Below are 21,849 nucleotides of genomic sequence, written 5' to 3' on the forward strand. Positions count from 1 at the left end.
AGCTTGTAATAATTACTTACATTGTTACAATTTTAATTATGCTAGGCTGTCTTCGGAGATTGCTATAAGATCGTGATGGAGTTGTGATGGGAAGTAATAATGTTGATGCTTTATATAGGGAAACCAGAGAATCCCGAGAAAACTCTAACTGCTAGGCTACATTATCCACCACTAGTTTGTCACTATAAATTATTCAATGAAAACCCCAGGCCGAGTGGGACTGGAACTCATATTAAGCCATATAGGACCCGGCAGTCATTGTTTCGGCGATGTCAGTATTGTTTACAAGAAAGGGGGCGTTGATTCCAGCTCTTCAGTAATGCACAAGCTGTTTAATGTCATTGTCTGTTATTTTTCTTTGAGAGCTGATTCAGCACAGAGTGAAGCCCTTACATCAGGCGTCTCAAGGCCAACGAATGAAAGTTGTAGCAGAGAGCAAATGTAGATAGCGTAGTCAGCAGAAGAGATAAGCGCAATACGCGAAGACAGCCGATCGTTGATTCATGTTACAAGCAAGAGCGAGCTAAGTTGTAACTGTCGCAGTGAGAAATGCCACCAAAGCTGCACTTTTGAGTTGTACTGTCACAATAGACGGTTGTTTTCGGAAGTAATAAAATTTCTTAAGTAGTTTGCAATAATAATAATAATAATAATAATAATAATAATAGTAATATTATAAATAATAATAATAAAATAAATAATAATAATAATAACATATTTAACATCAGTTATTCATACATTTGAAAAAGGCGTATGACTCGGTTAAGAGAGAAGTTTTAATTGATATTCTTATTGAATTTGGTATTCCCAAGAAACTAGTTCGATTAATTAAAATGTGTCTCAGTGAAACGTACAGCAGAGTTCGTATAGGTCAGTTTCTGCCAGATGCGTTTCCAATTCACTGTGGGCTAAAGGAAGGAGATGCACTATCACCTTTACTTTTTAACTTTGCTCTAGAGTATGCCATTAGGAAAGTCCAGGATAACAGAGAGGGTTTGGAATTGAACGGGTTACATCAGCTGCTTGTCTATCCAGATGACGTGAATATGTTAGGAGAAAATCCACAAATGATTAAGGAAAACACGAGGATTTTACTGGAAGCAAGTAAAGAAATAGGTTTGGAAGTAAATCCTGAAAAGACAAAGTATATGATTATGTCTCGTGACGGAAATATTGTGCGAAATGGCAATATAAAAATTGTAAATTTATCTTTTGAAGAGGTGAAGTTCAAATATCTTGTAGCAACAGTTACGAGTATAAATGATATTCGGGAGGAAATTAAACGCAGAATAAATATGGGAAATGCATGTTATTATTAGGTTGAGAAGCTTTTATCATCCAGTCTGCTGTCAAGAAACTGAAAGTTAGAATTTATAAAACAGTTATATTACCGGTTGTTATTTATGGTTGTGAAACTTGGACTCTCACGTTGAGAGAGGAACATAGGTTAAGGGTGTTTGATTATAAGTTTCTCAGGAAAATATTTGGGGCTAAGAGGGATGAAGTTACAGGAGATTTATTTTATTTTATTGGGTTATTTTACGACGCTGTATCAACATCTAGGTTATTTAGGGTCTGAATGAAATGAAGGTGATAATGCCGGTGAAATGAATCCGGTTTCCAGCACCGAAAGTTACCCAGCGTTTGCTCGTATTGGGTTGAGGGAAAACCCCGGAAAAAACCTCAACCAGGTAACTTGCCCCGACCAGGAATCGAACCCGGGCCACCTGGTTTCGCAGCCAGACGCGCTGACCGTTACTCCACAGGTGTGGACGTTACAGGAGAATGGAGAGAGTTACACAACACAGAACTGCACGCATTGTATTCTTTACCTCACATAATTAGGAACATTAAATCCAGACGTTTGAATGGGCAGGACATGTAGCACGTATGGGCGAATCCAGAAATGCATATAGAATGTTAGTTGGGAGACCCGAGGGAAAAAGACCTTTAGGGAGGCCGAGACGTAGATGGGAAGATAATATTAAAATGGATTTGAGAGAGGTGGGATATGATGATAGAGAATGGATTAATCTTGCTCAGGATAGGGACCAATGGCGGGCTCATGTGAGGGCGGCAATAAACCCCCGGATTTCTTAAAAGGCAGTAAGTAAGCAAGTAAGGAAATGAGTAAAAATAAGACATCTGAAGCATGAAGAACCATACATGTTGCGTAATAATTTAAGCACAAGGAACTGGCCATCTTACCCCATTATCTCCTGGCCTGGTTGTCTTTAAGTGGTGCCTTGTTGGTATCACTTGTGAGGTTCAGACCTGTCTTCGGACAGGTGACTAAACAACAACAATACTTCATTTCTAGTAAATGGGTTTTGGTATCTCTTTTTTTTAAGTTTACACTATATTTAATGAAATAAAATTCAATTAAATAACAATAAAATTACAATTAAACTTGTTTGTTGTTAAAGTACATATTTTTAAGATACGTCAATATTAATATATTAATTACAATAATAGTTAAATAATATAGTTCGTGAAGTTTTCAATATTTAAAAATAACCAAAACATTTTAGAAATTCACAAACAATCTTAAATCTGGTCTCAAATTCTTTTCTCAAGTCCTTCAGTACTTCACTATATTTGTTATACTGGTATGGATTCAAAATAGGTAACAATTTTAGATTAATTAAGTGGTAACATTTACCCACTGAAACTTGCGACTAACACAATTTCATTTTCCCTATGGAAGCTTTTATTTCTTCATACATTTGCGGTAATAAAGACATTCTTTCCTCGGAGATTGACACAACATCGTAGCGGTTGCAGATGTTTATTCAAACGTCGCGGTCAGTGACGTCATCCGGAGATACACGAACTGCACACGCAACTTGTTCCACTTTTACACAAAAAAATGGAGAGAGGAAGAAGTGCTCCGAGGTGGCCCTATTGAGACGTCTACCTTACATGAATAATTGTCTACCACTCACAACTCGAAACAAGTGCAGCGCCGCACCGGTGCCAGATACCACAAGCATTGCTTAATTAAAATGTTTCTTTTAGTACCCTCAATCTACCATATTATTCTGTAACATATACTGAATCACCCTGTGTATTAATTCCTGCAATCAAAACTTTTATATCTTATGTACCGGAAGTTGGATCCAATAAATACATTTTGAAACTTCAAGCACTTCATATCGCATAAAAATCAAAGTGGAAACCGGAAACACTACCAAATAAATTGTACAGAAGAGCGGCGTATTTCCATTTTTTCATTAGAAATAACTAGCCGTACCCGTGCGCTCCGCTGCACTTGTTGGAAATATGTATAAAGTAATTACATAATTAAAATATGACATTTGGTCCAGAGAATATCCCTGTTTGATAGAAGGACAAATCGTTTAATAAATTACTTAATTTAAATTCTACCTAAATAATAAAAATATGATCATTTTGGTCCAGAATACTAATTCCTGCAAGGATATTTACTTTAACATGTTCCTTAATTGTTATTACTGTAAATAATTAAAATATGATCATTTGGTTCAGAGAACATCCGTTTCTGGTGCTATAATAATTCGTTTAATATTTTTGTAAATTATTCTTGACCACATCCACATGACTCTAAATTAATGTCAATCTTTGCATCTTTTTCTCTTTTTTAAGTTTATTTATACACGCTTTAACATCTGTGGCCATATCGCGTGTTTAGAATGGTATATCAGTAGGCCGTTTTTACTCTTGTTGCGTTCCTGTTTCTATAGTGTGTTGTGTTCGTGTACAAACTGATTATAGATTTTGATTAATGTTTATTGTAATTGAGGGAGTGATATAAATTTCCAATCTGACATTTGCCTTTATGACTAAGCGACACCATGAAAAACCCCAGTCAAATTGGTCGGCCACGGAGTTTGAACCCGTGACCTCCCGAATGACTGTCTCAAATTCTACCGTCTCAGCCAACTCGCTCGGTTGTGCATCATTGTTTATATGAATAATAAAATGAAAATTAATGTGATACATGAATATTATTTTAAGAAACACAGAAAAGGAGTAGACTATGGGTAAATTATGAGCGCAGGAACGCCATTTCGTGACACCTTTTAAAATAACTCAGCTGCAGTGAGCTCAATGGTAATATATATATATATATATATATATATATATATATATATATATATATAAATATTTTTTTTTTTTTTTTTTCACTCTATACAATATGTGCTGCATTTTTGGTCTAGTACAAATACTCATCTTTACGACAATACTAATATGCGTTACAAGAGCGGTATGTTGAAGTTTTCATGTTCGAGGAAAACTTTGAAAAAGGAAAACGTAGTTGAGATTTTTTAATTTCCGATAATTGAAAGAAAACATACCGCTCGTGTATCGTACATTATTTTGTACGAAGATCGTTTATTACATACCTGAAAGAGGAATTTCTAATTAGTTGCATTGAAATCTTCATCTTGGTTTCTCTTCAATGACGCCAAATTTGAAAAACAAAAATATCTATCTTCAACATTGTTGCTTTAAAATGTTTTCTGTGTTTACTATACTCCAGCAGGCCGTGATATACGTCTGTCTTTTTTCCCTCAGTCTATAAATACGAACTTAAAACAAACGGCTTTCTTAATGTTACATGCATCCCGAATGCAGTAAATTTAGTGGAGTTGTAGAGTTTACTTAATTTTTGCAAATATTTAAAAACAATAATTAACAGTGCAATTTAGGTGAAATTGCACTGATAAGTTTCCAATTTATAATTATTACTATATTGAACGTCTCTAAAATGTTAAAAGCCTAAAGCAGTAAAATCAATATGTCACTTAAGCGGTAAGAAGAGGGAAATTGTTATGTGGGTTAGGTTGGGAATACTGAATGTGGAATTTCAGACTTACCGCGGATTGGTTTTGTGCGGAAACCAAGCAAATACGCACGATCTCGCACAAAATTCTTAAAATTAGGCCTACTATTATGTTCAGTAGACAAAAAGAAACTGAAGTGTATAAATTAAAGTATTTTATGTGGACAAAATAAAGTTTCGACAGTATATCAAGTTTTCTGTGCGTAAAGATATATTTTAACTTATCTCAGTCCTCTGTGATGGTTGTGCCAGTTTGTTGTTGGGCACAACTTAGTTGTGGCCGATGCTATCGGTCACGGCTATGTTATGATTAAATTCTAACACCAGATTTATTATTGTTTACATCACGATATTTCAGGATGGTAATGATCGAGCTATTATCTTAATTAGGTACTGCGTATTCAAGAACAGGATCAGAGGTTGGATCAGGCTCGAAGAATATCAACTTAATCAAATCAAATAAGTCACTTCACTGGTTATACTATAATATATTGTAAACTTTCTTATATACATGAGTTATACATTTAGCTATTTAGCTATAATGAAAAGTTGCAGAATGTTTAACTGGTTAGTGAGTTATGTATGTTTCTTGTTATTTCACTTTACTTTACTTAAGCAATAAAAGAGAATCTAGGACATACCTACTTGGTATACCTACTCAGTTACATGAGTTTAAATGGAAACAAAATGGGAAACTAAATCATTGGCTATATTTGGATACAGTTGATTAAACAATGAAATAATATGGAAACTTCAGTGCCTTAGCTTGGTTGCGTACGGTGCAATTGGTCGAAGAAACTTCGTACAACAATGCAAAATCATTTAAAGAATTTACCTACAAAGGCGTTTGGTGACTCAGGTTCCCGAATACTGATGATAATATTGTCCACCAAAATATCTCGTGAGGTATTACCATTCACAAACCTCGGAATAATCCATTAGGTCTTAAATAAATGCGTTCAAAGTAGAACTTTGAAGTATACACAGTTCACTGAATTTCAAGCACTGATATTTCCTTATTATATTCTACGTGGTAACATTTAGTAAATCTCTCTCTCGACATTGGTAGCAATTGGTATATTTTTTTTTTATTTTCTTGGGTTATTTTACGACGCTGTATCAACATCTAGGTTATTTAGGTGATAATGCCTTTGAAATGAGTCCGGGGTCCAGCACCGAAAGTTACCCAGCATTTGCTCGTATTGGGTTGAGGGAAAACCCCGGAAAAACCTCAACCAGGTAACTTGCCCCGACCGGGATTCGAACCCGGGCCACCTGGTTTCGCAGCCAGACACGCTGATCGTTACTCCACAGGTGTGGACGCAATTGGTATATGAGAGAATAGAATTATTTAGACTTCCATAAAACGAATGTGGTGACGGGGGCTGCCGTGGTTGCCATGACTTCAGCTTCTCTTTGTCGGCTTCTACCGCTCTCCGCTCCTACGGCAGCTAGGCTCGTCTGAACTGACTCTGAATGCGCGTCGGAGGAGATCGTCGATTTGTATTATGTCGGTAGCGTCATGACGCTATCCGGCCCTCGAAAAACAGCGTTAATACTACTGAGATGTACCTCGAATATGCCAGTTTTACTCTCAATGCAAACGCTGGTTTTGCGCTAATTTAACATACACAATATCATGGGATTTCCTGCGACCAGCTGGGCTTAATATGAGTCTCAAATCAAGAGAGGGCTATGGAACAATCTAATCGCGCAAGCGTCCTAGCGCGTGGGAGATAAAGGTGAAAGAAGCTGACACCGCCTTCTCCTCGACAATGCGAGTCCATATGTTCGCGCGCGTCTTATTTGCAAACGCGTACAGTTCGTGAAGGACTGCGCATACATGGTGCTGTCCGTAAAACTTGCTATGAAGTGCATGACAGTTGCTATGTTTGACCACCGTAATTTATCCCTTAAATTAGCGGGGCATAACACATCCATCTAGATAAAGTACAATTTCAAATATTGAAGAATTATCCAAATTGGTTAATTAGCTTCAGGGATTACGTCATACAAACACATAAACATTCTCTGTATATTAATACTGATAGACAGTTATATATTCCCGTCACAGAATAGAAATATAGCAGTATAAAAATAGTGTTATATCAATAACATTCTCCGCTTGTTGTGTGTAAGGCCCGTTTGCAGATGGAGTCATTTGTTTTCATTTCATTATAGCCTATTTGAGCGGCAATGACTTAAAAAGCATTCTTATTTTAGAACTCACTTATCTCATTAAATATCAGGCCTATCAAAATTTTGCATAGAGTAAAACTTATAGGGAATCTTTCATAAAGAAATTTTTGTTATGCAATATTTTCCATGAAATTCAATGATAAGAGACATTTTACGATTTATTTAATTCAGGCCATTCAGTGGAAATTCAATAGACTGAGGTCGGGAGAACGAGCAGGCTAGGATATCGGTCCCTCACGACCTATCCATTTATTAGGGAATCGCTGATTTAAAACTACGTATTTAAATGTGATATTTAAAGGAAAACGAAAAAGACATTTTAATCCGAGATTTATAAAAATTTGAAGAAAATGTGGAAATAAGTAAAAATTCGTTCTTAATTATAGGAAGAAAAAAAATCATATTAAAAGCTAGGTTACAGAGATGTAATAAAGAACCTTCTGCAATCAATAGCGCATACGTTAAGTATGAAATTTCCGTTTAAACATGCTGTCACAAGTCACATGGACTTCTCTACTCACAGAGAAGAAGATCATAGTGATGATAGTCGACCTTGTTGGCGACGTTGTATAGCGTTGGCCTTCTATGCCCAAGGTTGCGGGTTCGATCCCGGGCCAGGTCGATGGCATTTAAGTGTGCTTAAATGCGACAGGCTCATGTCAGTAGATTTACTGGCATGTAAAAGAACTCCTGCCGGACAAAATTCCGGCACATCCGGCGACGCTGATATATCCTCTGCAGTTGCGAGCGTCGTTAAATAAAACATAACATTTTAGTGATGATATTCTAGTGGTTAGACGAGTTTCGCTTTTATAGCCTTTCTGTTGACTCAGTTTGATAACGAAACAAACCAGTACGTTGTGTGAAGTGCTACGGTCAAGGAGAAGCTTGGGGTTCGTTGTGTGAGAGTACAGGAGTAGTCGGTAAGTTCACTACTTTTATATTTACTGTATATCTGGAAGCAGTATGCTTGAAAGTAATACAAGCTGGATTTTTGGGTGGATAATGCTGCTCAGATTCACTGAAATGCACTAGTTACAGAATAAAGAAACGAATGCTGTCTGAATTTAGAATTTGGTTACAATCATTAATGTAATTAAATACTAAATTCAAATTTTACCCTAATTTATACAGTATTATCATATCAAGACCGCGGAACTTCATGCAAATGCATGTTTTTATTGACTTTGCATATTGAATAAAGTAAAGGTGGATCTTTGCTGATCATATTTTTAAGACCAAATTTATGTTACATAAATGCTTATTTCGAGGCTTTTCCTATTTAAGGGGAGAGGATAGTTTTTTTTAACTTTTTTCCCATTTGGTGTAAAATATTAAGTTTTTGTACGTAGAGAGCTCATAGCTGTGGTAACTCAACCAAATATAAATATTAAAAAAAATTATTTCGGTGCCCAAATTTGAAAAAAAAAAAATATACCCAATACAGGTTTGTACTAAAACCGATATATCTAAACCGTTTTTGAAGATAGATTCAAACAATTTTTTGCAATGTATTTGCAAAATTATGTACTACAAACTGTCTGTAACAGCATTTTGATATTTCTCCCTACGTTTGTAAAATAAACAATTAAAATTTAATAACAATTTTCTGATTTCCTTTCTTGCAAGCAAGGGACTTATTTTTTAAAATGAAATCAATTAACAAAATTCTGTTACAGAGAAATGTTTCCTAATAGTCTTAAGAATGTATGATCTACATTTCATGCATGTATCTTAAATAGTTCGGAAATTATTTCCATTTTTGTCTGGCAATGTAGCAAAAATAATGAAGTTACTGGAAACCGATAAAATCGGGCGTGTGATTTAAAAATCCATAGCGCAGGAAGTTTAAAAATGACATCTCAACATCCGATAAGGGCACAAACACTCACAAAATGTTATGAAATTCATTCCACACATATCAAAGGGTATTTTTAAACAATTGTTTTTTTTTTTATTTAATTTACCGGAAACTACAATAAAAGTGGGCGAGTGATTTAAAAATCCATAACGCAGGAAGTTTAAAAATGGCGACTCAACATCCGATAAGGGCACAAATACCCAAAAAAATGTTATGCTATGCATTCCACACATATCACAGAGGATTTTAAAGAATTTTTTTTAATTTACTCATTTTTGGCCAAGAAATAACATCATCTCCTCTTAAATGCATATAATGTTCATTTTATTTATTTAAATGCATTAATTTATATTATTTCATTGTTTTGTCCGATTAATGATTTATTTTAAACAATATCCTGTGATATAATTAGGAGTAAGGACAATGGCTATTTATGTATCTGTGAGGAACAGCAGACTGTGAATCATCTTTTGTTTCATTGTCCAGTGTTCGAAAACAAAAGATTTACTTTGGTCTGACATTTACATTTTTGTAATGTAATATATGACAAACCACTATTCAATGTGTTCACAAAAACGTGCTGTTATAAAGAGTTTTGTAATTTTATATGTAATATATTTAACAACGTGTAAATAATTCAAATTATTGAAGTAGATATAAGTGTTAATTTTAAGTAGCAAGACTGGGTTACCCACGTCAAATGAATTCTCATTATAATAATATAAACTCAGGCTATAACTATAATCCTAATGTACTTTCGGGTAAAATAGGGTTCAAGAAATTGTATATTTCAATAAATATAATTAGGAGTAATTTTCAAGAAATAAAAGTTGTCAGAAATAAAATCAATAATTGAATCGGTCGGACCTAAAAGGAACTAAGTCAAAATATGCAGTTTTGGGTTATGCAACAAGTTGAACAACGGATGTCATGTGCATCGAACGGTGGAAGAAGGAACTAAGACTTTTAAATATTCTTTTGTCTTCTGTAACTTAAAAATATAATATTTGTATTATTAGTGGAATGTTTTTTTCTTCTCCTGAAAGGTTGTAAAAAGTGACATAGTCCCTTTTAGCTCCGGCTGATTCAATTAGTTAATTACTGATCAGTATACGAAATTGTTGCGAAAACAGTGCACACCAATTGAATGTGCGCATGCAGAAATGTTACATCTCCAAAAATGCGATTTTTATTTTTTGTATAGTTTATAAGTAGCGCCATATTGCATGAAAAAAAGGGACTTCTCCAGACAATGTAAGAGGTTAGATTAGATTAGATTTATTTATTTAACCTGGTAGAGATAAGGCCGTCAGGCCTTCTCTGCCCCTCTACCAGGGGATTACAACTATAACATGAACAATAAGATTACAATTAATATTAAATTTACAATAACAATTACAATAAAAATTAAAGTACGACAAGAATACCTGATTAATGAAAGCTAGACATTTTATCATAGAAGTTAAGAACAAAGAATATTTTTGTATTTACTAAATTACAAATTAAACCTAGAATAACAAAATTCTATAGTGATGAAATTACCGGATATTGAGATATTTTGTGGTAGATTAAAAGAACTATTTACAAGAAACCATGTCTGAACGAGTCTCAATTACTAACCAAGTGCCTAGTAAGTTTGCGTTTGAATTGAATTTTATTTCGACAGTCCCTGATGCTAGCAGGTAACGAATTCCAGAGTCTTGGCAGGGCTATTGTGAGGTTGTAATAGGAGTTTGAATATTTGTGTGCACGTCTCTATATTACATACACTGCATATTCGCGTGACATCTTCCGGAGCGACCTGCTCTGAGTAGACGCGTGAATGCACGAACATTCCAAGCTGGCGGACTCAGAACTAGTTGTCTGTTGTTTCTCTAAAGAAAAAAAAAAAGACGTGAAATTGAGAAGAAAGAACGTACAGCTCGACCAAGTTAACTCTGCGAGCCGAGAGGGGAAGTTGGAGGCAGTGAAAGGAAGCGGTAACGAGAGGAGACCAGTACAGTCTCATATGACAGCAATGTTTCCCTACCGCGCTTCAGTTTATAGAGCGGTAACAATTTAAGACGCTTTGAAATAGACTGTACTTCTACTTCTGCTTGACAGTGAGGTTTGGCGTTCTGATTGGCAAGCGTGGAGAAAGTTGCATGAGGGGGGAGGCAGCGTAACTGTTGCCTTTATCTGAAGACAAGGACAAGAAATCCGTGCGCTCCGTAGTGTATTTTAAACGATGTGCACACGTTGAAATCTGGGCGTCAAGTGACCTATGTGGCAACTGTGTTTTGCCTCTACATTCCTCTACATTCCATCCTGTTATCCCCACTCGCAGACTTTACTTGGTCGAGCTGTATCCGTGATGTTTCAAAACGTTCTACAATTGAAGGAAAATATTTCATTACCATGGCAAGCAAAGCAGTTCCAGCTACAGCAACCGGAGCGGAATGCAGGGGAGATTTTCTGCTCACTACCTAGTTTTGTTTCACATGTTGCAAACTGCCATAGTACTTACGATGTCGTTCATTTATCCCCTTAGTTGTCGGAGAAAATGCTTTTCAAAATTCAGGGTAGAAGCAAGGCAACTACTAAAATAGAAATGATCGGGACGAAATTGAAATACAAAGTCCTGAGCCATTTATACCCGAAACCACACTTTCTGAAGTGGAAATTGCAATATAAAATCTGAAAAATTATAAGTCTCCAGGTATCGACCAAATTCCAGCAGGATTAATACAAGAGAGTAGTTGTATACAATAAAAGTATACCATTAGGATAGTCTAAGATAACAGAGAGGGATTGGAATTGAACGGGTTACATCAGCTGCTTGTCTATGCGGATGACGTGAATATGTTAGGAGAAAATCCACAAACGATTTGAGAAAACACGGGAATTTTACTTGAAGCAAGTAAAGAGAAGTAAATTCCGAAAAGACAAAGTATGTGATTATGTCTCGTGACGAGAATATTGTACGAAATGGAAATATTATAATTGGAAATTTAGCTTTTGAAGAGCTCGAGAAGTTCAAATATCTTGGAGCAACAGTAACAAATATAAATGATACTCGGGAGGAAATTAAACGCAGAATAAATATGGGAAATGCCTGTTATTATTCGGTTGAGAACCTCTTATCATCCAGTCTGCTGTCAAAAAATCTGAAAGTTAGAATTTATAAAACAGTTATATTACCGGTTGTTCTGTATGGTTGTGAAACTTGGACTCTCACTCTGAGAGAGGAACATAGGTAAAGGGTGTTTGAGAATAAGGTGCTTAGAAAAATATTAGGGGCTAAGCGGGATGAAGTTACAGGAGAATGGAGAAAGTTACAACACAGAACTGCACGCTTTGTATTCTTCACCCGACATAATTTGGAACATTAAATCCAGACGTTTGAGATGGGCAGGACATGTAGCACGTATGGGCGAATCCAGAAATGCATATAGAGTGTTAGTTGGGAGGCAGGAGGGAAAAAGACCTTTAGGAAGGCCAAGACGTAGATGGGAAGATAATATTAAAATGGATTTGATGGAGGTGGGATAAGATGGTAGAGACTGGATTAATCTTGCTCAGGATAGGGACCAATGGCGGGCTTATGTGAGGGCGGCAATGAACCTCTGGGTTCCTTAAAAGCCAGTAAGTAAGCAAGACAACATATTATCGGATATTTGAACAGTATATCGACAAAAGTCGAGAAGACATCTGAGGGCATAATAGAGGTTGTTGATGTGCATCAGCGCCGATCGGGCGAAACTGAAAAACACACGCCTTGCGTGTCTAATTTTCCCCATTTTGCCATGAATGGTTCTGCCAGAAGGGTAGGACTGTTTCTGTGCTTTTTTAAGCCACCATTCGGTTGGAAAGAAACATATAGAAAGACTGAAGGAATTTCTATCTGGGCAGAGCCCAAAATACACGCGTGGCAAACAAACAGAAAATCGACCTAACAGCAAATACCTTACTATAATAATATCGGACAGCTAGCAGTTTTACGTGCGAATGACGCTGGTGCTGCTACCTACCTGCCTGTGTGGAGATACTCGCGAAACAAGCTGTAATGAACTGGAATGTATTTTGTTGCTGGGCTAGTTAATAGTTTTATTAATTAGTGCTGTGTTAAAATGTCAGGGTGTATATGTGCTGTTTATAATTGTGACAATTGCAGCATTACAAATTGCTCCAAATCGTACTTTCGATTTCCGAGGGATCATAAAACGTGAGTCAACAACATTCTTTAGTAGGCCTAATTCCTTCGTCTTTGTGTTGACAGAAAAATACAAATTAGTTTTTTTTTATTTAGACCTAATAAATGAATAGAAGTTAAAATGTATTGCATTTTAAGGTTTTATCGAATTAAGTTTTGTAGTTGTCCACATGCCTTTACTAATTATTACAAGCATCGGATTACTATAAATTTTATCTTTGCAGTTGTCAGCAATGCGTATATAAAACATTATTGTAAATTCATTCCCAATATCAGATTGATTTTGTCTCGGTAAACCAAAGCAAAAATATGTAACAATTAATTACGGAAAGTAATATGAAGTATGCAATATTTCTCATAATATGCAGCTTTGATATTACTACTATTTGAATTCTTTGTAAGTTCATGCATATATATACACTTTTTGCTGGTTGAGTGGAAGAGAAGGCCTTACGGCCTTAACTCTGCCAGCTAAAATAAATCATTATTATTATTATTATTATTATTATTATTATTATTATTATTATTATTATTATTCAACATTTCTTAAGTGTTTCATATATAATTCCACATTAGTAACTCACGTTTTAAACAATAATCCGAACCTCGCTATGTTAATATTTGTTGTTTTATTTAATGCTGAATGGGAAGTACACCTCCAACACTATAACATTGCCAGAAGTCTTTTAAAAATAAATGACGAATATCTCCATTTCTGCAGGAATCTTGAAACTGAAAAACAAGAAGCTCTTTCACAATTAAACCTTCTCAACAACGCAGAAGTGCATTCGATGACAGGCCGAAGTTTAAGATCAGAGTTACGGCGGAGGTCGTTTAATAATTGGTGTCGTCTTCCACAAAAAGGCAAAGGAGTGGCAACTTACAGTGAAGATCCAAAAAACAACTCTTGGATTAGTAATAGAAGAGGGATATCATCCTCAGAGTGGACCAATGCCATAAAGATCTCCACAAATATCGCAGCAGTACGATCGGTGCCAGGTCGTTCCTTTCAAGATCAAAACTGCCGTCATCCAGGATGCAGCGAAGTAGAAACCCTTGGGCATGTTTTGGGTTATTGCCCTGAAGGAGAACTACTGAGGAACAATCGCCACCATAAAGTGAGAAACTCCATCGCAACCACTCTTCGGAAGGCAAGTGGGAGGTTTACGAAGAAGTGCACTGCTTGGCTGAGAATGGGTCAACGAGAAGAGCAGACATTATAGCCATCGATCGCCGGAATCAAAGAAGCCTCATTCTTGACCCCACTGTCCGTTTTGAGAAGGATGATCAACAAGCCAATAACGTTAACGATGAAAAGAAGACTATTTACAACCCGTGTATTCCTCACTTCAGTGAGAGATACAAAATGAATATTAATACATAGGAAGTGAAAGGACTTCTTTTTGGCGCTAGGGGAACTTCATTTAAGTTCACCAAAACCATTCTCATTTCTCTTAAATTTTCTAATGAGGACGTTAACAAAATTTGTCTAATGGTATTGAGAGATTCATTATGCATTTTACACAATCACTTGTATAATAGTATGTATTTTTTTTTCCACTTCATTTCATTACTCTTCAATGTATTTTCATCTCATTTTTCTCCGAACTCAAATTGTAGGCTTACTTTATTTTTAAATTTATCATTTTTCCGTATTCTCTCCGCAATCATATTGTATTTTTCATTTAACCTCTGCTTTGTATTCTGGATCCTAGTGGTCAGCCGTAGATTTCGGCCAGATGTCCCAAATTGTGGAATTTGTTATTTTTGGACGTAATTCCATCCCTCTCCGCTACATGTCAGGTCCGCGATATTTCTCACTCACGCCAATGCTGCTAGTATACAGCTATCCGGTATTATTATAGTAAGGTATTTGCTAACAGTATGCTGCAAAATGTATTGGATTACCTTCATTTGAATATTCAGAGCTATCCTGTGTACATTTCTCGTTATGCTTCGGATAATGTTGACAGATTTAACATTGCAAAGATGTATAAAAACTTTCTGCGTGATCATCCACACACGAAAGTAAGTTTACTCTTTCTTATTACTTCTACAAAGAAAACTACTAGATGTTGATACAGCGTCGTAAAAATAACCCAATAAAATAAATAAATAAAAGAAAACTATGTCGTCGTTTTGGCCGCCCTCAGGTCGATGTATGCAGTTCTTGTGAAAAATTTCGTGTTGCTTTACAAAATGCTGAAAGTCACACAGAGAAAAGACAAGTTGTTTGCCTAAAATATGTACATTCAACAAGAGCTAAAAAGTTGAACCCGTTAGTTGAGATAAGTAAAGAAAAAGTGTCAAGAATGTTCTGATGTACATTGCATTTGTTTTCACTACATGCAAAATCAGCCGCTATCGAACATTCCAGTGCCAGAGTTGTTTTATATGGGACAGCTTTGGGTTTACATTTTTGGCATACATGAAACAATGCGACTAATTATTATGTGTCACATGAAGGCCAGTGCCAAAAGCCAACAAATGAGGTGTCCAGGTTTTTGCATCAGTATATCTCAGAAGCGGTTCCACAAAATATCACCGTATAACATCGTTCTCTTCTGCGAAAGATGTCCAGTGCAGAATAAAAATAACACGATGTTTCGCTTTCCCTTGGCCATCGCTTCAAGAAAATTTACTTCTATTTTCCCGTTCGTCAAGGGCGGCTTTTGGGGCAGTGCCAGTGTGCCATGGCACCATCAATGAAAGAAACAAAAAATAATATCCTAAAAAGCAGTTGTAATAGTTTATTTCTACACATTTTATTCGTATTTCATCTGAACGAGCGCGCGCACAGATCGGGACGCACTCTTGCAGCGTTTCTCCGAACGTTGGAGCCAGTTCTGTGTGGCACTGTCTATGTCCATATAACACTGTACAAAAGGCTACTGATTCTAGTTTATATGCGTTTCTTATGGCAGACTTTGAGCCGAATTCAATTTGACTCAGCAGTTAACATTCCTCCCGCTAGAGCACAGTAATGCAGAAATTTCGCTAGATGGCAGGGTTGTTGGAGACGTTTTCAGGGAACCATCAAGCGCAGACTTGCACGAAAACACAAGTTAAAATTCCGCGCCAAATCTTAATGTAATGTTGCCAATTCAAAACTAATGCACACAACTTCGATTTGAATGTGTAAATTATAATCCATTTAAATATATTGAATGCAGAGATAGTCATGGTTCTTTTTAGAAAGATTTATTTTTTCATATTATGTAAAATTGTTTGTTAATGTTGTGTAATATTTGTTTTATTTTGCGGCAACTAAATATCGCCACACTGTTGCTATAGTATTGATGCTTCTGTTAACGATACATGTGATCTGTGCTGGACATGAACATGTGTTATTCAGGCCGCTGCCTTGGATTCATCGGCCTGTTTAAATAAAGTGCAAACGTGTTCATTTATTATCTACATCATTGTTCTTCTCGTGTGTTTTTGCCAGTAATTTTACTAGCTATAAAAGTTATTTGTATTTGACTAACAATACTGTGAACGTTTTGCATTATCTGTATCTGTAAATCCGTTACTAGTTTCGGAAATGTTACTGTAACTGTTACTAGGTGCATTATTAACTGTACACCTGGTAAAATAGCTGGAATAATAATAATAATAATAATAATAATAATAATAATAATAATAATGGTTTATTTTAACTGGCAGAGTTAAGGCCATTCGGCCTTCTCTTCCACTCAACCAGTATGATAGAAAATTACTACAACGCTATGAATATAACATAATTAATACAATACAATACAATTCAAAGCAATATAATACTACAAATACAAGATAATATAATACATAATTAATATAATACAATGACAATTCTTTTCGTCTTCACAACACCAATAAAATAATTATGTAGTAATAATACTAATAATAATTATAATAATAATAATAATAATAAAGATAGTCATATCTAAATTAAATTAAATTATTAAGCTCGATCACAAGTATAATTTCAATTTGACTGCGCCCGTAAGAAATCGTTTAGCCTTTTCTTGAAAGTGGTTATTGTCTGGCAGCCCCTAATGTTCTGAGGTAGAGAATTCCATTCACGGGGAACTGAGACAGTAAAAGAGGATGAATAGTGGGATGTTCTATGGGCAGGAATTGCTAGGATTTGGCTCTCCTGTGACCTGGTGTTTAGATTGTGACTGGAGGATAAGTAGTTAAACCGGGAACGAAGATAATTTGGAGTAGAAGTGTGGAGAACTCGAAACAGAAGAGAGAGCGAATGAAGTGTTCTACGGTTACTAAGTTGCAGCCAGGATAAAGATTTGAACGAGGGTGTGATGTGGTCAAATTTGTGAGCATTGCTGATGAATCTGACACACATATTGTGCACACGCTGTAGCTTGTTCGAAAGATCAGTTGTCAAGTCTGTAAGTATTACGTCGCAATAGTCAAACAGTGGTAGTACGAGGGTTTGCACTAAAGTCTGTTTTAATTCTGGCGGGAGGAACTTTCTGAATGGGTTAAGAGAATGCATGATATAGCACACTCTCTTGGATATTTCCTTTATTTGGCATTCCCAATTTAAATTTTCGTCCAAGAAAATGCCGAGATTTCTGACGACGGAATGGTATGGAATAGTGGCATTATTTACTGTAGTAATTGGGATATGTCTGTCGTTCATTGTGTTCAGTAGTCTCTTATGTCCAATTATTATAGCTTGTCACTTACTAGCATTTAACGTAAGTCTGAACTTTTTCGCCCATAGAAACTTGATTCAAGTCATGATTAATTTTGCCAATAGTTGCGTCAATTTCGTCTGGACGTGACGTCAATTTCGTCTGGTTTTATATAGCATAATGTAAACGTGAGCTGTGATTATCATCTTTTACTTGGGTGATTTGCATGCCATCATTTTTTTTCCCCCCCATTTTTGGCACCACTACCAGAATGCCTCACCGGCCGCCAGTGCCGTTCGCGGTTACTTATTTCTTCCCTGCGACATGAAATTTGGGGCAATTAGGATGGTAATGAAACGCCAAGACAGTGTGTACATGCCCATGGACTACACTGAGATTACTGCGTCAGCACTGTCTGGCAGTTGCTGCAATTCATCTGTCATAATTGTATTGTATTGTATTGTATTGTATTGTATTGTATTGTATTTATTAAAATTCCATGGTATCCATACAAGCTTACAGCTAGAATATGGAACGAGTCAAAAAACTTAATACTATTATAAAGTCTTAATTTATAGTCACAGTCTAGATGAAATATATACAGAAGATATTTACAAAATAGTCTACTAGTACAACACATTGTTTTAGTATCAATTTCATGAAGTGTTATTGAATGTCAAGAATTCACCTACAGAATAGAAGGCGTGAGAAATTAGGTACTTCTTTAATTTGGCCCTAAATAATCTTATGTTTTGAGTTTCATTTTTATATCGATAGGGAGGCTATTAAAAATTTTTACTGCCATATAACGCACTCCTTTTTGGTAGCATGATAGACTTGCCGATGGAGTATGAAAATAATTTTTTGACGTGTACTTATGCTATGAACTGTTGAATTAGTTACAAAGTTTTCACGTTTACATACGAGGAAGATTATTAATGAAAAGATATACTGACAAGCCATGGGCATTATTTGTAGTTTTTTTAAGTAGTCCTACAAGATTCCCTAGATTTGACACCTACTATTATTTTAATTACTCTGTTTTGTAATAGGAATATATTGTTACTATCTGTGGAATTTCCCGAGAATATTATTCCAAAACTCATTACCGAGTGGAAGTATGCAAAGTATATTGTTTTTAATGTATTGATATTTACTATCTTTTGCATAGATCAAATAGCAAAATATGCTGAATTTAGTTTGGGGGTAATTTCTTTAATATCATTTTTCCAATTTAACACATTATCGATTTTTAAGCCAAGAAATTTGGTTGTTGTTGCTTCTAATAGGGATCTATTACTAAATATTGAGCTAGAAATTTGCGACGTTGAATTTGGACAGCATTTAAATTGAATTATGTTAGTTTTGTTACAATTTAATACTAATTTATTGACTGACAACCAGTCACATATTTTGGAGAGAATTTCCTATGTTGAAGATTGGAATGTGTTGGAGTTATTGGCTGTAATTACTATTTTTTATTTTATTTTAGTAGGTTATTTTACGACGCTTTATCAACATCTAGGTTATTTGGCGTCTGAATGAGATGGTGATAATGCCGGTGAAATGAGTCCGGGGTCCAACACCGAAAGTTACCCAGCAGTTTCTCATATTGGGTTGAGGGAAAACCCCGGAAAAAATCTCATCCAGGTAACTTGTCCCAACCGGGAATCGAACACGGGCCACCTGGTTTCTCGGCCAGACGCGTTGACCGTGACTCCACAGGTGTGGATTGTAATTACTATACTTGTGTCATCTGCAAATAATATGGGATGACCTACATCTTTTATTAGGGGGGCAAGATCATTTATAAACACTAGAAAAAGTAGGGGACCTAATAATTAAGAACTTAAAAGACTCATTGAGAAGACATCAGTCATACTACAAGCCAAGACAGGATTCCTTGGTCTGTCTCCACATGCAATATGTTTATTTTCTCCAATGAAGAGCATGGCATCGTTGAAGCCGTTCCTTTCATTCATGGCAACGTTCCACCGAAGTATAATCTGCTGAAAATACCAGCACCATGGCCAGTGCCACTTCCAACAGAGATGAAACACAAACGTCTTGTACCAATAATGAAGCAAAAGATAACTGACATTGACATATTGCTGCAGTATGCGTCACATAATGAATTCAATGAAGCCATCATGAACTGGTTACTGTTGAGCGAAGTGATGGCGTAGTGGAGTAATGACAGAAATGGTAAGTAAAGGAAGCAGATCACTATTTTGTGCAATCGTGTGTCACAATATCATGACAGTGACTATCTCCTTTCCAAATGAAGTATACATGAAAACATACATTTGCAATGATCTTCTAACTCGTTTTTAATAGTCCAGAAGCAATCTCGTTCTCACTGAGGAGAAAATAAACACTTTATTTAACGACGCTCGTAACTGTCGAGTTTATATCAGCGTCGCCGGTGTGCCGGAATTTTGTCTCGCAGGAGTTCTTTTAGATGAGTAAATCTACTGACATGAGCCTGTCGCATTTTAAGCACACTTAAACGTTATCAACATAACATATTAGTTTATAACTGGGCGTTAATGCATAGGATGAAAATAAATGGTTCTAAAAGTAAATCTGTAACATTTTGTAAACCCCGAGAGGAAACTAGTCTTAATTACGAATTCAGTGGTGTTGTAATTCCGCAAGTACAATGTTGTAAATACCTAGGAGTGTATTTAAACTCCAAACATTCTTGGGGAGAGCATGTTGATAATGTTACGGGTAAGGCATGGAGGGCACTTCACTTTATTATGAGAATCTTGAGAAAGGCTAGCCCCAAATCGAGGGAAATAGCATATCTAACGTTAGTGCGACCGTTAATGGAATACGGAACTACATGTTTGGATCCCTATAGAATATATCAGATAAATTCCTTAGAAAGAATCCAGTATAGGGCAGCTAAATTTGTTAAAGGTAAAAGAGAAGATGAAAACGATACGATAAAAGAAATTAAATGGGAAACTTTGGAAAACAGACGTAGGAAAACTAGAATAACATCATTGTATAGAGCACATCTAGGTCAGAAAGCATGGGTAGACATAACGGCTCGGTTAGAAAAGCCAACGTACTATGGTAGGAACGATCATGATTTTAAAATCAAATGTAGGAAAAAGAAAACGGATGTAGGTAAATTCTCATTTTTAAATAGAACTATAAATGATTGGAATGACCTACCTGCAGCGGTCTTTGAGGGCTGTCCTTCCTTAAGGAGATTCAAGAATGACTTAAAAAGTTGTGTATAAAGTGCAAATTAAAATTAAAGTGACATTTAACATTTAGTTTTTTTAAGGTGACATGTATTTATTTAGCCTGACGAGTTAGTCCCTTGGTTTGACTTGTAAATTATTTAAAAATAGCGTGTACGAGGGCCTTAGACTAGAAATGTTTAGCTGAAATGTAGTTCTGTTTATAAGTATGCATAAGGGTGTAATTATTTGACTTATTAGAACTGTTGTATCAGTGAAGTTAAGGTTTTACAGTGCAGTGAACAGTTCCGATCAGTGATAATTTATAGTGTCAGTGAAATATGTTCTATAGTTTCAGTGAAATGTGTTAGAGTGTCAGTGAAATGCGTCAAAGTGTCACTACAGTGAGTGAGATGAGAGTAAAGTGAAAGACTATTGAAACTTATGTAGGGCCTATACATATGTAGGTTGTATTGTAAAATTAGGTATTTTATTTATGTTTTATTATTAACAGTAATTATTGTGTTAAATTTTATTGTGTATTCGTATTGTATTGTGTATATAATTGTATTGTATAATTGTATTGAGTATTATAAATTTTATTGTGTATTCGTTATCATTTTATTGTGTATTGCTTATATTGTATATACCACTGCCACCGGGTGCTTGCCCACTTGCAGTGTAAATAAATACATTCATACAACATGGGCCAGTATCGAACCCGTAACCACGAAAACAGAGGGTCAGTGTTATACCGACTAGGCTATCGAGGCCAACGAGAAAGAAATAAATACTTACTAGCTTTTAAGGAACCCGGAGGTTCATTGCTGCCCTCAAATAAGCCCGCCATTGGTCCCTATCCTGAGCAAGATTAATTCATTCTCTATCATCATATCCCACCTCCCTCAAATCCATTTTAATATTATCTTCCCATCTAC

The 21,849-nt window shown here is 35.7% G+C and overlaps 1 protein-coding gene across 1 annotated transcript in view; it reads left to right on the top strand.

Annotated features, from left to right (window-relative positions):
- Positions 1-7,867: 7,867 nt before the first annotated feature.
- LOC138711542 (alpha-tocopherol transfer protein-like) overlaps positions 7,868-21,849 on the top strand; it is a 47,446-nt gene continuing 33,464 nt past the window's right edge. The window contains exon 1 of the mRNA XM_069842724.1: positions 7,868-7,947. The gene's annotated coding sequence lies outside the window, so the exon portion shown is untranslated. The remainder of the gene's footprint in view (positions 7,948-21,849) is intronic.

This window comes from Periplaneta americana, chromosome 13 (assembly GCF_040183065.1).
Source record: "Periplaneta americana isolate PAMFEO1 chromosome 13, P.americana_PAMFEO1_priV1, whole genome shotgun sequence".
Taxonomy (NCBI): domain Eukaryota; kingdom Metazoa; phylum Arthropoda; class Insecta; order Blattodea; family Blattidae; genus Periplaneta; species Periplaneta americana.